Consider the following 16,809-nt stretch of genomic DNA (forward strand, 5'->3'; position numbering starts at 1 on the left):
GGCTCAAGGATGATGACAGCACCAGAGGATCGTTCTGGACCGGGGAACGGCCAGCATCCTGGCAACCACGAATGGGCAAGCAGCCCTCCCAGGCCAGCTGGTGAGGTCCTGCAAGGAGGAGAAAGAGCCCACTGGAAGGCAAAAGAAAACGCACAGCCTCACCCAAGCCTCTGCTGGTCCCTGTGGTTCAACAGTACCTAAGTTCCAGCCATACTGGACCTTTCGCTGAGCACCTACCATGCGCCAGGCCTTGTTTTTGGTGAGTATTTTGGTTTATCCTTACAATAACCCCAGGAAACATGTAATGTCCTTATGCCCATTTCACTTAAAAGAATACTAAGATCCAGAAAGGTGGTGAGTTGCCCAAATCCTGAGTCAGAACGGAGGCAGAGTCAGAACTTGAATCCAGGTCTCTGCTTGTGGAAGGTTCCTTTGCTGCTAGCTGTGCTGTTCTCCATGCCCACCCCAGGTCGTCTGGCCTCCCTGCTCCTGTCCATGCTGCTCCCTCCACCTAGAATGCCTTGCCCCTGAGTGCCATCTTGTGGTGCTTCAACCCAGGGCGCTGGCCACTTCCTCCCTGAAGCCCTCCCGGATCCCATCTCTTATCAGTTAATTGCTATGTTTCCACAGCACATTGCTTGGACTGGTATCTAGTCCCATTTTCACCTGCCGTACGGGTGCTGATTTCCATGATGATCCCCTAAATCTCAATCTCCAGCTTTCCCCGAAACCCAGCCTCTGCCCACCACACGTCTGCCCCCAGTGTCTAACTCAGGCGTTTGCCCTCAACAGGGCTTCAGGCTGACCCTCTGGTGAGTTAGTCCGGGGCCCACGTGCAGGCCGAGTACTAACCACACTGCCTGCCCCCCGTCCCCTGGCCAGGGCCACTAGTCATCACTGAGGGTGGTGGGGCCTATGGGTCTGACGGAGGAGCACTGAATCCTAAATCAGAAGAGTTAAGTGTGAGACTTGGTTCTGAAACTTCTCCGAGCTGCAGGTTGCTCCATCTGTGGAATGGGTGGGCGGATGCATAGATGATCCCTCTGCCCCACGGCTCTGCCAAGCTTGTGCATGGATGGGGCAGCCTACGTCAGACATCTGTGTCTTTATGAAGGATTGAACACACTGAGCCCTCAGAGTGGCTACAGGGTGGTGCTTGAGGGACACTGAGGCAGGCTCAGCTGGAGGAGGGGGTTCTGACCAGGAGTAGGAAGAGACAAGTTCTGGCGGATCAGCTGAAGAAATGCCGGGGAGGGCACATGTGGCTGATCTGACGCACAGCGGGGTGTGGCCTGCTCCCCAGCGGGGAAGGACAGGCAAGGGGGGGACTGGGACGGCTCATCTGGCCCTGGGGTGGAGCGATGGAGACACCGCGTGAGAGCCCCTTGCTGTTGGAAGCCTGCTTGTCTGGGCCAGTGTGAGTGGCAGCGGGATTGAGAAGGGAGACATTCTAGGAACATCTGAGAAGAATCTCTGGGACTCAGTGATGCCAGCAAGCGGCAGAGAGGAGAAGAGCAAGCAAAGGTGGCCTGGAGGTTTGACCCTGGGGCGGTGAGGTCTGGCGGGTGAGGGACCGCAGGAGAGAAGCAGGATGAGCAGGGGTGAGCCTGGCTCTGAGAGGCCAGGGATGGGGGGGAGGGGCAAGAAAAGAAGACCTGGCCTCCAGTCTGCATGTCTGCCCCTTACTTGGAGCAGGTCGCTGTTCCACTCTGAGACTGTTTTGTCACCCATGAAACGGGGGGAAGAAGACTGCCTATGGGACGCTTGGACATGGATGTACTCGTGTGTATGTACGTACCTGTGAGTGGTGAGCCTCATAAGTGCTGACTTTTACAATGTCCGAATTTGCAATCGATTTGTATTCCACAATGTAATAATAATAGCTATCATTTATTGATCACCTGCCATGTGCCAGGCACTATGATAAGTCATTTGTCTATATTCATGATCTAATTTCTTCCTTGCAAGAATTCTACAAGAGTCCCCACCCTGCCCATTTTGTGGATGGTCACAGTGAAGATCAGAGAAATTAGGCAACTTTTCCAGGCATGGCTGGTAAGTGGCAGTCACCTCCAACAAGCATCTAACGGGTAGCAAGCCTGGGGCTGGACCACAAAGGAGTGTAAGACCCGGCTTGGGCCTTAAAGGCATCTGGCAGCTACTGGCCCACAGAGGAACAGGTCTCCGTGAGCTGTTTGTTCCGGAATCCTATTCTCTCTGCAGCGAATGTTGATGGACGGGGACAAATGTCTCCTGGCATGACTCTCTGAGAGCTGGGCCCTGGGACCGTGGTTCACAATCAGCCGCTGCTCCCGCCTGCCTGCCTTTCTTCCAACTTTGCTGGGTGCTATTATTCAGCTCGGAGCCACCACCAGGAGCTGCAAAGCAGTTAATTACAGAAGTATAATCCCCTTCTTCACAAGAAGCTGATCTTCCAGGGTTGCGAAGAAGATAAGATTTATGCCTCTTTCAATTCCTTTATTCTGTCATCAACATAGATTCATATTTCAGTTTCCCCCATCGGAAACAAAAAGGAAACCCGCTCAGCCCACTGCTGCCTGGGAGAGATAAATTAGACTACACAAAGAACCGGCCCTATAAACTCAATCTCTTTCCCTTCCTTTCATGTTTGTGATTATAAACAGAGTCGAGGGCAGTTGAAATATATCCCTCTGCCTGCCTGCCTGCCTTGTCCTGCTCAAAGAGAGAGACAACACGGTGATAACAATCTGAGTGGTACTAGGGCAAAAGGAAAACAGGCCCCCACATCCCGACGCCAGCCTGGGGAGCAGATCAGATAGAAAAACCTTTTGTCTCCTGCCATTCTCTGGTCACGAAATTGTTCCGAAAGGCCCCAGACGGAAGCTGGATGCCGTGCCACTGTGAAGGCTTTCATTTTTTGATGGCAACGCGTACGATGATATTTGTTCCAAAGAAAGGACCTTTCGAGTTGGCGGGCCGTGTGGCGGGGCTGTGCCAGGGCCCCCAGCCAGCTTCAGAAGAGCGTGGGCACAGGTCGCTGGCACATGGGACCGCAGAACGAGGCCAGTTCGAGCGGCCCCGAGGCGCAGATGCCAAGCTCTTTGGAGAGAAAAGCCCCACTTCCTGGGGGAGAGTGGCCCCCATGAGATCACGTGATGCTTCTACTGAGGAACTGGGGTGGGTGACTTTGATTATTTTTACTGCCGTTCAGCTGCTTTTGTTGCTTTTTGTGGGCTTTGCTGGAGCTGTTAACTGTCAGGCGTTCCACGGCCAGAGGAGGAACGGGCTGGGGGGGGGGGGGGCAGGAAATGAACTGGTCTGCCTGAGGAAACGGAGCAAGTCTCTGGCAGAAGCGGGGGTGACAAAAGTTCTCACTAGAACAGCTGACGGGCACTCCCCTCAAGTGCCGGGCACTGGGCTAAGCGACCCCTGGTGTCCTCGTGACAACTAAGAAACCGCTGTCGCATTTGACAGGTAAGGAAATTGAGGCTTAGATTCAAGGTCAGTGGCCGACTCCAGAGCCCCCACTGAACTGCCACGTCCCCCGGGGACTCCTCTCAGACAGCCTGACTCTCCTCGGGGGCGTTTTTGTGACTTCTGATGGGGCAAGGAGAAAATCTAATTTTTGAAAGATAATGAAGAAAGGGAGGAAGGGAAGAGAAGAAACTGGATGCGAGAGCCAAGTGGGCCCTTGTAATAAAATGTCATCCCACAAGATGTAAGACAACAGTCTTTAATAGACTCTGAGATTCAATTATCCCTTTATATATCCAGCAGACCCGTCACCGTCTAAATCACCCTTTCACGGTAAACACACCCTAATTCACAAATAGGATGTAAAATAAATCATGTTTGGGAGCCAGGGAGCTTCGGAGCCATCACTCTTCAAAGACACGCACCTCAGCGCTCACTCCCTGGGGAAGAAGGGCAGTAAGAGCCCAGCTCCAGGCCTGGCCTGCCGGCCTCACAGATGGCCAGGAAGTGCACTCTGGTTCGAGGCCCAATCAATCTCTTCCATTCTGGGGCTTTTAAAGGATGTTCTTCTCTCCCCTCTTGGTCACCCTCTCTCAAGCCCTCAGAGGAAGGATAGCAACTCCTGACTCTGTCCGGATCATTCCAATTATTTTTTTCCAGAAGCTTTTCCTAGGGTGACACTGAGGTGAACACTAACACATGAGATTTTTCTAACTGCTGCCAGGGAAGGGACATGCCAGCTCGGCCCCCCTCTTCTAGAAAGTTGGGCCTTCCTGTGGAGCATGCACCAGCCTTGCCAAGACGGAGACCCCAGCCTGCATGGGGCCTACCCATAAAGGAGTTCCTTGGCCTCATTCCTCATTCTAGTCCTGTCTCCGGTACTCTTCTTTACTAGTTTTCCTCCTTGTTTAAGTTATAAAAGTAACACATGCTCATTGTAGCATGGGGCTCTATAGAATTATATAAAGCCAAGTCTTCCTCATTCCTCTCTAACTCAGTTCCACACTCCTGAGTGTCACAGTTACCGACAGCCTGATGTGTGTCCTTACATATATTTCTTTTGGTAGATATTAAAGATTCCCCTGAACCCAATTTTTGCCTTTTTTTTTACAAATGTGGGATCAAACCATACTTGCTACTTAGAATTAACAAAATAGCATGGGCATGTTTTCATGTCAATACAGAGGTGTCAGACTCATTCTTTTTAATAACATTGCGTACATGAGATTATGTAGTATGAGTGTGCCATAAGTTTCCAAACCATCCTACAACCTTGACTCTCCTGGATATTTTATCTCCTGGATGTTCTGATAATATATTATGCCTGACCGCTCATTTCTATGATGAGTGTCATGGTTTCCCTCCATTTATAAACTGTCTAAATTTGACTAGGCCGTTTCCAGGCTGGCCCAGTCTTGGAAAGAGAACTCCTTATCCATATAATGTGCCCAAGGAGCAGTGCCGGTGAAGGTCCAGTTCTGGCCTTTCAGGCAGGACTCGGATTTGTAAATGCAGGTCACTGCCATGAAATCTGGACTTCCTTTTGGCAACAAAAAAACCAGAAAGCATCACTAAACCCTTAAGGCGTCATAAATAGGCATGAAAAGTACTACGTATAATCCTAGGCATAAACCCAATACCTGCCGGAACAACTTAATCCTCGAGAACACAAACATACGTTGTTTACCAAAGAAGGATTTTTATAATGCCATTGCCGCATTTTATTAGGGAGGGAGGAGGCCTAAAGTGGAGACAGGCTACAAAAGATGTCTGTGCTCATTTAAGCTGAATGCTAAAACTCTCTGGGTCTGAAACATTTCAAAACTGGAAGTAAATTCTTCGAGGCAATCAGCTTTTCTAGGGCTCCTTTATGGAAGTCACATCCCAACAGTTTTAGAAATCAAAATGAAATCTCACAAAGTGTATTAAGAGTTTGTATCTTTTAGAACTAGTCATTCCATTTCTGGGACTCTATTCTAAAGAAATCTAGTGATGTCAGTAGAGATACAGGTAAAGGATATTTATCCTGGCATTACTTATAGTTTTGGGAAACAGGAAACAAGCTAAGTGGGGGCGCCTGGGTGGCTCAGTCGTTAAGCGTCTGCCTTCGGCTCAGGTCATGATCCCAGGGTCCTGGGATCGAGCCCCGCATCGGGCTCCCTGCTCCGCAGGAAGCCTGCTTCTCCCTCTCCCACTCCCCCTACTTGTGTTCCCTCTCTCGCTGTCTCTCTCTCTCTCTGTCAAATAAATAAATAAAATCTTTAAAAAAAAAAAGAAAACAAGCTAAGTGTTCTACAACAGGGAAATGGACTAGCACACAACTACTAAAGAAGATATTTACAAAGTGTTGGATATTAAGAACACTAACTTAAGAATATTTACTTATGATGTTAAGTAAAAAGAGACTTAAAATTGTCTATTAAATTATGTAAAAATACACATAGAAAACACTGGAAATAAATACACCAACATATTAACAGTGCTCTCTCCAGGTGGTAGAGTCATGTGGTTTTTTTCCTTCTTTATCTTTCTTACTTTTCTGTAGTTTATACGTTTGCTAAAATCAGCCTGCATTGCAATGTCCACAATAGCCAAACTGTGGAAAGAGCCAAGATGTCCATCAACAGATGAATGGATAAAGAAGATGTGGTATATATACACAATGGAATATTATGCAGCCATCAAAAGGAATGAGATCTTGCCATTTGCAACGACGTGGATGGAACTGGAGGGTATTATGCTGAGCGAAATAAGTCAAACAGAGAAAGACATGTATCATATGACCTCACTGATATGAGGAATTCTTAATCTCAGGAAACAAACTGAGGGTTGCTGGAGTGGGGGGTGGGGTGGGAGGGATGGGGTGACTGGGTGATGTACACCGGGGAGGGTATGTGCTCTGGTAAGCACTGTGAATTGTGCAAGACTGTTGAATCTCAGATCTGTACCTCTGAAACAAATAATGCAATATATGTTAAGAAAGAAAAAAAGAAGAAGAAGAATGTAGCAGGAGGGGAAGAATGAAGAGGGGGAAATCAGAGGGGTAGACGAACCATGAGAGACGATGGACTCTGAAAAACAAACTGAGGGTTCTAGAGGGGAGGGGGTTGGGAGGATGGGTTAGCCTGGTGATGGGTATTGAGGAGGGCACGTTCTGCATGGAGCACTGGGTGTTATGCACAAACAATGAATCATGGAACACTATATCCAAAACTAATGATGTAATGTATGGGGATTAACATAACAATAAAAAAATTAAAAAAAAATCAGCCTGCATTACTTTATATATATGTAACTTTTATAATGGAGTAAATTAAATCGTCTTAAACCACACACAGAAGAGAGAGCTGACTCTCCTGACTATTTTTAGGACGATGGGATGGTACGTATGAGAAGGGACAGGTGTGGATAAGGCTAAGGGTTGTCCGGGTTGGTGGGGAAGGGAGAGTAATGGAGAAACTCTCCTCACTCTTTGGTGTCTTTAAGAGTGTGGGCCACAGAATGCAATACCTTTGGCAGGACAACTCACACACAAAGCTAATAACATCAAAAAGATGACACTGTCAGTTTGCTCAACACGCAGTGTGCACCTACTATGCGCCAGGCACTAGGGGAGATGACTGACTTCACATTCCAGTTTATTAAAAAATGATACTACACTTTATCCCCATCATCATATATGACTTGTAGCACACTGCTTACCTTGATGTCCCCGCTACTGTTCTCAGAAAGGCCAACAAAAAGAAAAACGAACAAGTTGCAATTTGCAACGGACGTCAAGAAAGAACATATTGGAAGGAGCCCAGGACCTTCAATGATTCTACTAAGAGCATGTGTTCCTCATGAGAGGCAGCTCTGGGAAGAGATTCAGCCACGCGGTTGTCGAACTGAAGTCTGCAATTTCTGCTGTCTGTCCTGAAAGTTCTTGACTGATGGCTGCGCTCGGCAGGACCAGCAAACAGTTACTAATCCATTCAGTCAACAGATATTTATTGAACACCTACTATGTGTCAGTGCTATTCTAGAAGTTAGGGGTCATACAGCGAATCAAAGTCCTCCCACTGAGGGTACTTACATTCTAGTGCAGGAAGAGGCAACAAATAGAAACACAAACTACAATCTGCCAGGTCATGATCCCTGCTGTGGAAAAAGGAAATAGAACAGACTAAGGAAAGAGAGTGACAAAAGGCTCTTTTCTAGATAGAGTATTACAAGAAGTCCTCCCTAAAGAGGTGATTATTTGAGCAAAAACCCGACTGTTTTTGCTGACTCAGTGACATGGATATCTAATGGACTAAGTGACGTGGGTATCTACAGTAGTGTTCTATGTTGAAAGAACAAGTGCAAAGGCCCTGAGGCAGGAGGGCAACAAGAAAACCAATGCGGCTGGAGCCCTTGTGAACAAGGAGATTGGATGGAAACTGAAGTCAGGGACGTGGACAGCAGCCAGATCACCCAGGGCCTGTTAGGACATGGTAAGGACTTCGGAGTTTATTCTAAGAATAAGGGGCCACTGGATGGTTTTGAGATGGGGAGTAAGATGACCTGACTGAGGTTTAAAAACATGACTCTGTCTACCCTGTGGTAGAATTTGGGCTAGGATGCTACTGCAGAAATTCACTGAAAGATGATGGTGAAGATGATGAGAAGTAGTGAGATTAAAGACATATTTTGAAAATGGGGTTCACAGGATTTGGAGATAGCCTGAATGTGAGGCAGGAGCAAAAAGAAAAAGAAGAAGTGTCAAGGAAAATTCCAAGGTCTTGGGCATGAGAAACCGAGTAAGTGGTGGTGCTATTTAATGATATGGGGGACCCCAGAGGAGGAGTGGGTATTTTGTTTTGTTTTAAGGGCACATGACAGATGCTGTCTGTACCAGCCTGGTCTTACTACATCAGTGCACACTGGATGACTTCCAATGGCCACCATTTGCATCTCTTTGCCTGAGAACAGCCTCCCAAGCTACAGAAACCACCAGTGTGCCCGGCACACCTCATGGGGGCAGCCCTCAATCACTGGCCCTGAGAAGCTGGTGTGTAAATACCCCAGCTCTCTCCCCTGAGTGGAATGGGGGAACGCTGGATAATTCTGACATGTGCTCTACAGCATTGTTTCCCCAGGCTTCACCAGTTGGATTATTAAGCTCCAGTCCCTACAGTAGCATCTAGCTTCATTAACACATCCTTTGTTGGCTTTTTCCCCTTTCCAGTTCATTCTCCCTAATTCCCGATCATTGGTTCCTGTAACTCCCACATGAGTCCTTGCCTCAGGGTCTGGCATAGTCCAAACTATGATAGGACAAACAAGCACATCTTCCAATTCCTTATGCCCACTCTTCTTCACAGCCACTGCTAATCCCACTTTTTGGTCGTTCTCACTGCCTCTGAACAACAGTAGCAAAATCAAGGTCATCAATGAACCTCAGTCATATATGGCAGGGACAAAATGGAGTAACTTTACTAAACCGGACTGCCAGGTGGTCTCCCCGTCCTACTCCCCAGGCCTGCTAATTATCAGTTTGCCTTTTCCTTTTTAAGCACTGAATACAGCGTTGCTTTGTCTTTACATTTTCAAAACCAACAAGCAATAGAAAGAACAATGATGTAGAGCTGGGGAGATGCCAAAATGGAAGAAGCAGGGGAATGACAGACCTTTTCCGTCCCCTCCTTCGCTGGACAGTTCGGCAAATGCCCTGTGACACGAAGGCCACAGACTATTAGCAGCAGCATCAGATGCTATTTGTGAAGCCCTGACTCCAGGAGGCACTGAACTCTCTCATCAAAAGCCAGGGAACAGAGAGACTTGACTTGCCATATGCCATCTCTCTTAGGGAAGCATGCTTATTTATACGGGAGCATTTTATATGTCGCAAATGATTCAGAATCATCACTTTCCAGTTTCCTTCTGTTGACATGGATTGACTGTGGGAGGAGGTGGTTAAAAAAAGCAAAAGCTGCACAAAGATCTTTTGGTTTGAGGGGAAAAAAAAAAACTCACAACACTTGCGACAAACGAACTGCCGTCAGCGTCCATCAGGCATGACATAAACATGATCATCCTTTGTACAAATAAGAAGACAACAGGTACATAGTCCCATGAGTGGTGAGGATGCTGGAATCTGTACTCCCTGGGATAGCAAAGGGTACTGAAGACCAGGAATACACTGTGGAATCAGTCGGATCTGGGATCAGACTCCAGTTCAGCCACTTATTGGCTGGAGACATGGGGCGTCTTCTTTAGCCCTGTTGAGCCTTGGTTTCCTCACGAGCTACGTGGACATAATATAACCACTTCATAGGCTGGCTGAGACGAATAATGGCCAACGAAAAGCAGAGCAAGCAAGCCAGCCGCATTAACTCCTTTCTCTGGTTAACTATCTGTAGCTGAAGGCCACCTGGCAAATCCACCCTGACTCAGTAAAGCCCTGAGAAAAGCCAGCTTGGTGGTCCTCAAGGCTGAGGAACTGCCACGCGGAACAAAAGGGTGACACCCTCCCACCCTGAGTGAAGGTTCTTCCCCAGGCCTTCCGTGCCTCTCCCAGGGGCCTCCTGTGCTAGACAGTACGAGCTCTTCCCCAACGTGGATCTTACACTCTGTATCCTCAGCACTGATCACAGCGCTTGGCACGTTGGAAGGCAGCAAGCTTGGTGCCAGGGAAAGAGCACACAATTTTGAGTTAGACAGCCCTGGGTTCAAGGCCCAGTAGCCTTCGAGCAAGTTGCTTCCTCAAACCTCTGGATCCTTACCTATAAAGCTGGCAATACCACCTACTCTAAAGAGTTGCGAGTTTGAACCGAGATAAGAAAGGCAGAGCCTAGTACAGTGCCTGGAAAATTGCAGACACTTGAAAAACGTTAGCCTTTATTACTAACTATACTAAATCACTCTTTACTAATTTAATATTTACTAATTACTAACTATTACTAACTATACTAAACATTTGCTGAACGAACCCATGGATGAAAAGGACTCTGTTTAATTAACAACATACACCGCCCCCAAACACAATAGGAACAGGTCATACCGCATTTTCCTTTCTGTGTATTGAGATGCAGCCACAGCTCTTTTGCACAGGGGCACAGGCTTCTTTAGCTCTGACTTCATGCAGCATAATCATGGCAAGTTCCGATCTAGACTTGGCACACACGCTCAACAAAACGCACCGCCTGCCCTCACCTCCATCCCAACGTACACCTAGAAGGAACATCTCGTTACAAGTAATGCCAAGGGAATCGCCCAACATCTCCCCCCAAATATATAGGAATTACAACTGGAATTCTCCATTTTACAGTGAAAAGCCTGACAGTCACCACCGTGACCAGGTGGTGAGGATTAACACCACCAGAAACAAAACATACCAGCATTCCCTAGGGTATCTGATACAGTACCCTGAAGAGGACGCATCACTTGTGTGATTTCCTTGTGGAAACCTCAAAACCTTAGTCTAATCATGAGGACACAGCAGACTAATCCAAATCAAAGGACAGTCTACAAAATAGCTGACCAGACCTCTTTAAAAGTGACAAGGTCGTGAAGGACAAGGAAATAATGAGGAGCTATCACAGATTGGAGGAGACTAGGGGCCATGAAATCTATGTGCAACATGGGGCCCTGCATGGATCTCAACAAAGCCTGCGTTTCAGTTTTTAAAAAAGTCAAAGGCGGGGCGCCTGGGTGGCTCACTTGTTAAGCGTCTGCCTTCGGCTCAGGTCATGGTCCCAGGGTCCTGGGATCGAGCCCCACATCGGGCTCCCTGCTCAGCAGGAAGCCTGCTTCTCCCTCTCCCACTCCCCTGCTTGTGTTCCCTCTCTCGCTGTGTCTCTCTCTGTCAAATAAATAAAATCTTTAAAAAATAAAAAAAATAAAAAATAAAAAAAATTAAAAAGTCAAAGGCAGCCTCAAAGGGGGAAAAGGATTAACAAAAGCGCCAGCCGAGGGGTACATGGAAAAGAGGAGGCCGATCCCAGGAATTTTACTGACCAATTGGGGGTGAGGAAGATTTATGAGAGGATTAAAGTCTAAGCTCCATTTCCCCCCATCTTTTTAAGCTTGGGCACCAATGGTACAGTCACTTTTTCTCCTTCAACCCCAGCCCCTGAAATTTAACCTAGAGTGAGAGAATAGGTCTGAGCCCGCTCAGCACAGTTTCACAGCAGAATGTGCTCCTGACATTTTCACTGGCTAGCAACATAAATATTGGGTGGCATAATATGGTAAAGTGCTTTTTAGACAAAATGTGGCATTTAAGCGGAATTGCCAAATTGGGATGTAGGCCTTAGGTTCAAGGTTCAAGGTAAAAAATAGGCCCCTTGCTCCTCAGGGAGGAGGGGATCCCACATACCCAGTCTCAGTTAAGTTTGAGTCTTAAAGTTACACAGGAGTCCAAGTAAGGCTTTCACTTTATATTTGAAGGAAACTGGGGTTCAGGCTCACCCCACTGGGTGATTTAACAGAACCACTGCAGGATGCCATGCTGTCTTCTCCAAGCTGCTAGTATTTACCCAGCCTTATGGTCCTGACCAAGAATGAGACCAGCCTACAAGGATTACCCAGCAGCAGACACGTGGGCCCCACCTAGACTTCTGAATCACACTCTTCTGACACTGAAGCCCAAGCATGTCTACCCGGGAAATGTGTTCTGTAAGACTCAGGGACAGAGCAAACATAGAGAGCCACTGTTCTTCAGCCAGACTGTGTGTATGTGGATGCTGGTGTATACTTGTGCAAGCATTAGGATTTCTTTTTCTTTTTAAAGATTTATTTATTTATTTATTTATTTGAGAGAGAGAGAGAGAGAGCATACAAGCAGGAGGGGCAGAAGAAAAGGGAGAGAGAATTTCAAGTAGACTCCACGTTCAGCACAGAGCCCAACGCAGGGCTCGATCTCACGACCCTGAAATCACAACCTGAGCTGAAACCAAGAGCTGGAAACTTAACCGACTTGCTGGAGTCCAGCTCCAGCCAGGGTGGGTCTCTCGTAGGAAAGGACGGCGTCGGCGAATGAGGAGACACAGACACAGGGTCAGGGTGCAAGCATCTCCTCCTGACAGCCTTGGAGGAACTTTACTTATATGTTAGGATATTTTTGTTTTTCCAAAACTTAGATCATTTTCTGGATTACAGCCATAGCCTTCTTTCATTTTTCCTTTGTAATGATTAACATGACCTTTATTGGTTTCTGCTTATTGGCTTTCGCTAAAACTAAAAAACAGTACGCAAAGAGAAAGGTGCTAGGCAGAGCGTGACCGTCTTGTTATTTTGTTCTATAGAAACTAATTCTTCGTGGAATTAATTTCATTATGATTGCTTAGATAGGCGTAACTAAGATGAGTAGTCACTTTATCATGAGACCCCAGAAATATTCCCACAATTATAAAGATTGCCATAAATAAAATGAAAAAGAATAACAGGAGCCAGCCCAGAAGTATTCCCACAATTATAAAGATTGCCATAAACAAAATGAGAGAGAATAGCGGGAGCCAGCTGTGGAGTCTCCTGTTTTCAGGATCGTCCCCCATACTTGGACCTTGTCAAACAGCATGAGTAGCTTGGCTCGTGCCACCGACTGAGCTACCCAGGCCCCCCAAGGGTTAGGATTTCTAGGATGTATCTATAGAGTTGCACGATATCATTTCCATTTACCTTCACTGTCCCTTCGCCTCCCACCCCAAACATTTCTCCTGCCTCTCTCCATTCTGCATCCTTGCCCAAGTCTCATGTTTTAAGGTCCATTCTACGTGCTGTTTGGTCCCCTGACCCTTCTCAGCCTTCCTTCAGTGTACCTGAGATGAGATGGTAATCATCTTGGTGCCAACGAAATCCATTCATTCGTGTATTCATTCATTCATGCATTGGAGACTCATGGGGCTCTGAAGATACAGTTACACACAAGACAAGAGCTTTGCTTTCATGGAGTTCATACAGGAGTAGGGGGAGATAATCAGTAAACAAAGACACAAGAAATCAGCAATAATGAGGAGTGTCGTGGTGAAAGCAAATTAGGATGGTGTAATAGGAGTAATAGGAGGCCACTGTTGCTTAAGTGGTAAAGAAAGGGCCTATTAGAGGAGGTCACCTTTAAGCTTAGGTCTACACAAGAGAGATCCAGCCCTACAAACACCTGGAGGAAGAGAGTTCCAGGCAAAGGGGAGAGAACTAGTGCAAGGGCCCATAGACAGGTCCAAACTTGGCAGATGAAGAGAGAGACACTGTGCTGGGTCATAGCGAGTGGAGGGGTAGGGAGTGGTCCCAGATGAATCGAGATCATGCAGGGGCTTCTAGGGCATGGTAACTAGTGTGAAAAGATGCTGGGTGGTTCCAGAGAGAGAAGTGATAGAATCTAACCTATGTTTTAAGCAACCATTTTGGCTGTCATGTGGAGAATGGACTGGATGGTGTGTGTGGGGGGCGTGGGTAGAAATGGGTCATGAGATTAGAAACAGGGAGACCAGAATCAGAGGGTGCTGCAGTTCACCAGGTAAAGGACGATGGTGTTTGGGTTAAGGTGGTGGAGATGAGAATGGTGGGTGGATTCTGGATATGTTTTGGAAGAAAAGTTGATAGAAATTGTTGATGGACAAGCTGTAGGGAATGAGAGAAAGAGGGAATCAAGACTGCTCCTGGGTTTGCGCCTTGAACACGTGGATACGTGGTGGTGCCACTGGTCAAGATAAGAACCCTGGGAGCAGAAGGGGTTGGGGCTGGGAAATAGCTTTATTTTAGACATATTAAGTCTGAGATATTTATTTATTTATTTATTTATTTATTTTTTTAAGTCTGAGATATTTATTAATGAACTGACCGAAGCCCTCATCTCATACTTTATATGTACCACCAGACAAAGGACTATGAGATCCCCACACATTGCCTTCCTTTTCAACTCCTTGTTAAGCAGAAATAAAGAGAAAGATAACTGAATAAAATATTCAGTCTTTTGTAAAACACTCTTCTGTTCAGAAGTTTGGTAGTAGGGTGGGTGGGCATAAGTAGCCAATCAATCACTGTGTCACACCAAACAACTGTTCAGGGGGCAAACTAATTAAAAATTTAATCCCATGATTTTCATCTTAATCTCTTTTTCCCATTAGCTCTGATCAATGCCCACAAATACAATTTAGCAGAGCAGTCATTTAGATAAATGACTCGGGGGGGGGGGCACCTAATTAGTCTGTCATGAACCAACTGATAACTAAAATTATATGCTAATTACCAAAAACCGCACACTAATTTTAAAAGCATTTTATTAGCATAAAAGCTATGTTCCTGTTATCAGATGACATATCCTTTCTATGTCATACACAACAATTGTGCAAACCTGTTTCTCTTGACTTTCAGAAGTCAAGTTGCAGCGTGCTGTTAAGTAAACAGTGCACTTGAGAAATGTGAGTAGACATTTTTACCTCACACTCCAACACAAGCAATAGTGAAAGTTGGACCAGTAAGAAGATTCCATCAACTTCTCAGCTACCTGGGGGCTTCCACGGCACCTGCCAGAAACAAAAACAAAAACTGATCAGGCCAGAAACATGAACAACTAAGCAAAACTGAATGTGGAGATGTGAGGACTGGGTTGAAGAAAGGTGAACTCTGAAGCTTGTTGCAAAGCCAAGGTGGTTGCTGAAGAAGATCTTGACTGTGCTCACTTTGTCGGCATGTCAGGGGACACTCATTTGGTGACCATCTCTCTTCTGATCTATGGCAAAAATTCTTTTTTTTTTTTTTTAAAGATTTTATTTATTTATTTGACAGAGAGAGACACAGCGAGAGAGGGAACACAAGCAGGGGGAGTGGGAGAGGGAGAAGCAGGCTCCCCGCAGAGCAGGGAGCCCGATGTGGGACTCGATCCCAGGACCCTGGGATCATGACCTGAGCCGAAGGCAGTCGCTTAACCGACTGAGCCACCCAGGCGCCCTCTATGGCAAAAATTCTACTGCTTTCAATCTCACAGCACATCCTAGGATGCCAAAATCCTTAAGTTTCTTCAAATAAAAGAGATCTTTGTTTAAAAAATAAAAGTCAGGGCATCTGGGTGGCTCAGTCGGTTAAACATTTGACTTGATTTAGGCTCAGGTCATGATCTTGGGTTCCTGAGATGGAACCCCTTGTCAGGCTCTGCACTGGGTGTGGAGCCTGCTTGAGATTCTCTCTCCTTCTCAAAAATAAATAAATAAATAAATAAATAAATAAATAGATAAAAGTCAATGGCTCTGGTCTCCTGTAACCTTTTCAGACCTTTAAAAGTGCTTCCTGCTGGGGCGCCTGGGTGGTTCAGTCGTTAAGTGTCTCCCTTCAGCTCAGGTCGTGGTCCCGGGGTCCTGGGATCGAGCCCGGCATCGGGCTCCCTGCTCCACGGGAAGCCTGCTTCTCCCTCTCCCACTCCCCCTGCTTGTGTTCCCTCTCTCGCTGTCTCTCTCTCTGTCAAATAAATAAATAAAATCTTTAAAAAAAAAAAAAAGTGCTTCCTGCACTTGGGTTTTCACTGCCCTTTCAATAAAGGGTGAGAAATGTGAAGAATGGTGCCTGCCACTAATGAAAACCAACAAGTTTCTTTCTCATGCTGGACATGACCCCAGACACAGGAGGAAAGGTTACCAAACAGCAGGTGTAGGTGGTGACTGGGCCCACTTAATACAGAAATCTTAAAGGAGAAGGAATGGTTTTCTGGCTGCTGAGGCCCTCCGCGCACACATTTTATGGCGATGAAGTCCTAGCTGTTAAGCATCGTCTCTGTCCACTCCATCGCCACTTCCAATAATAACCGGTTTGGGGGTGGGTTTGCAACGTAAACTTTCTTGACCTACCTCCCAGCCCCCTCCCCCCACTCCGTCTCTCGCTCCCCCAGACCCCACCCCCCGCACACACCCCAGAAGGCCCTCCCTGCGGTCCCCCTGTCACCAACAAGCCGCTGGCGGCAGAGCCTCGAAACTGTTCGGTCAGACTGTGCTGCAGCAGAAGCAAGAATTTGGAAGGGAAAAGAACAGAGGCTCCCCGTATTCTTAGCTTCCAAAGGGCTCCGGGGCAACCGGAGAGGAAGTGACGTACAGGAAACGGAAGTGGGACGTAGGTCTAAGTCGCCGCCATGTTGTGTGTGGCGGATGGGGAGTGCGGCCCCCAGGGCTCCGAGCTCCAGCCGCCCAGCAGAGAGGGTGAACCCGGTCTTTCACTGTCCTTCTGTCGTTCTGTCGTTCTAACGAGTATTTACCGATCTAACTGGTGCCTGGCACTGAGGGTGCGCCAGAAGTCAGTGAACAGGACCGACCTGGCGCTTTCCCTCCTGAGTGTTCAAACCTAGCGATGGACACGGAAGCAGGAGGCCTCCGGAGCACGAAGCACTTAGTACGTGGGCGCAGCTGG

The 16,809-nt window shown here is 47.1% G+C and overlaps 1 long non-coding RNA gene across 5 annotated transcripts in view; it reads right to left on the reverse strand.

Annotated features, from left to right (window-relative positions):
* LOC144379420 (uncharacterized) overlaps positions 1–16,491 on the reverse strand; it is a 50,256-nt gene extending 33,765 nt beyond the window's left edge. For 4 of the 5 annotated variants that reach the window (XR_013442359.1, XR_013442357.1, XR_013442358.1 and 1 more), the window contains exons 1-3: positions 16,351–16,491; positions 14,863–14,942; positions 10,481–10,663 (exon numbers count right to left, since the gene is read on the reverse strand). This is a non-coding gene — a long non-coding RNA (uncharacterized LOC144379420). Of the gene's footprint in view, positions 1–10,480; positions 10,664–14,862; positions 14,943–16,317 lie in introns of all 5 variants that reach the window. The other variant, XR_013442356.1, reaches the window with a different exon arrangement.
* Between the last annotated feature and the right edge of the window lie 318 nt (positions 16,492–16,809).

The sequence above is a fragment of the Halichoerus grypus genome, chromosome 11 (assembly GCF_964656455.1).
Source record: "Halichoerus grypus chromosome 11, mHalGry1.hap1.1, whole genome shotgun sequence".
Lineage (NCBI taxonomy): Eukaryota > Metazoa > Chordata > Mammalia > Carnivora > Phocidae > Halichoerus > Halichoerus grypus.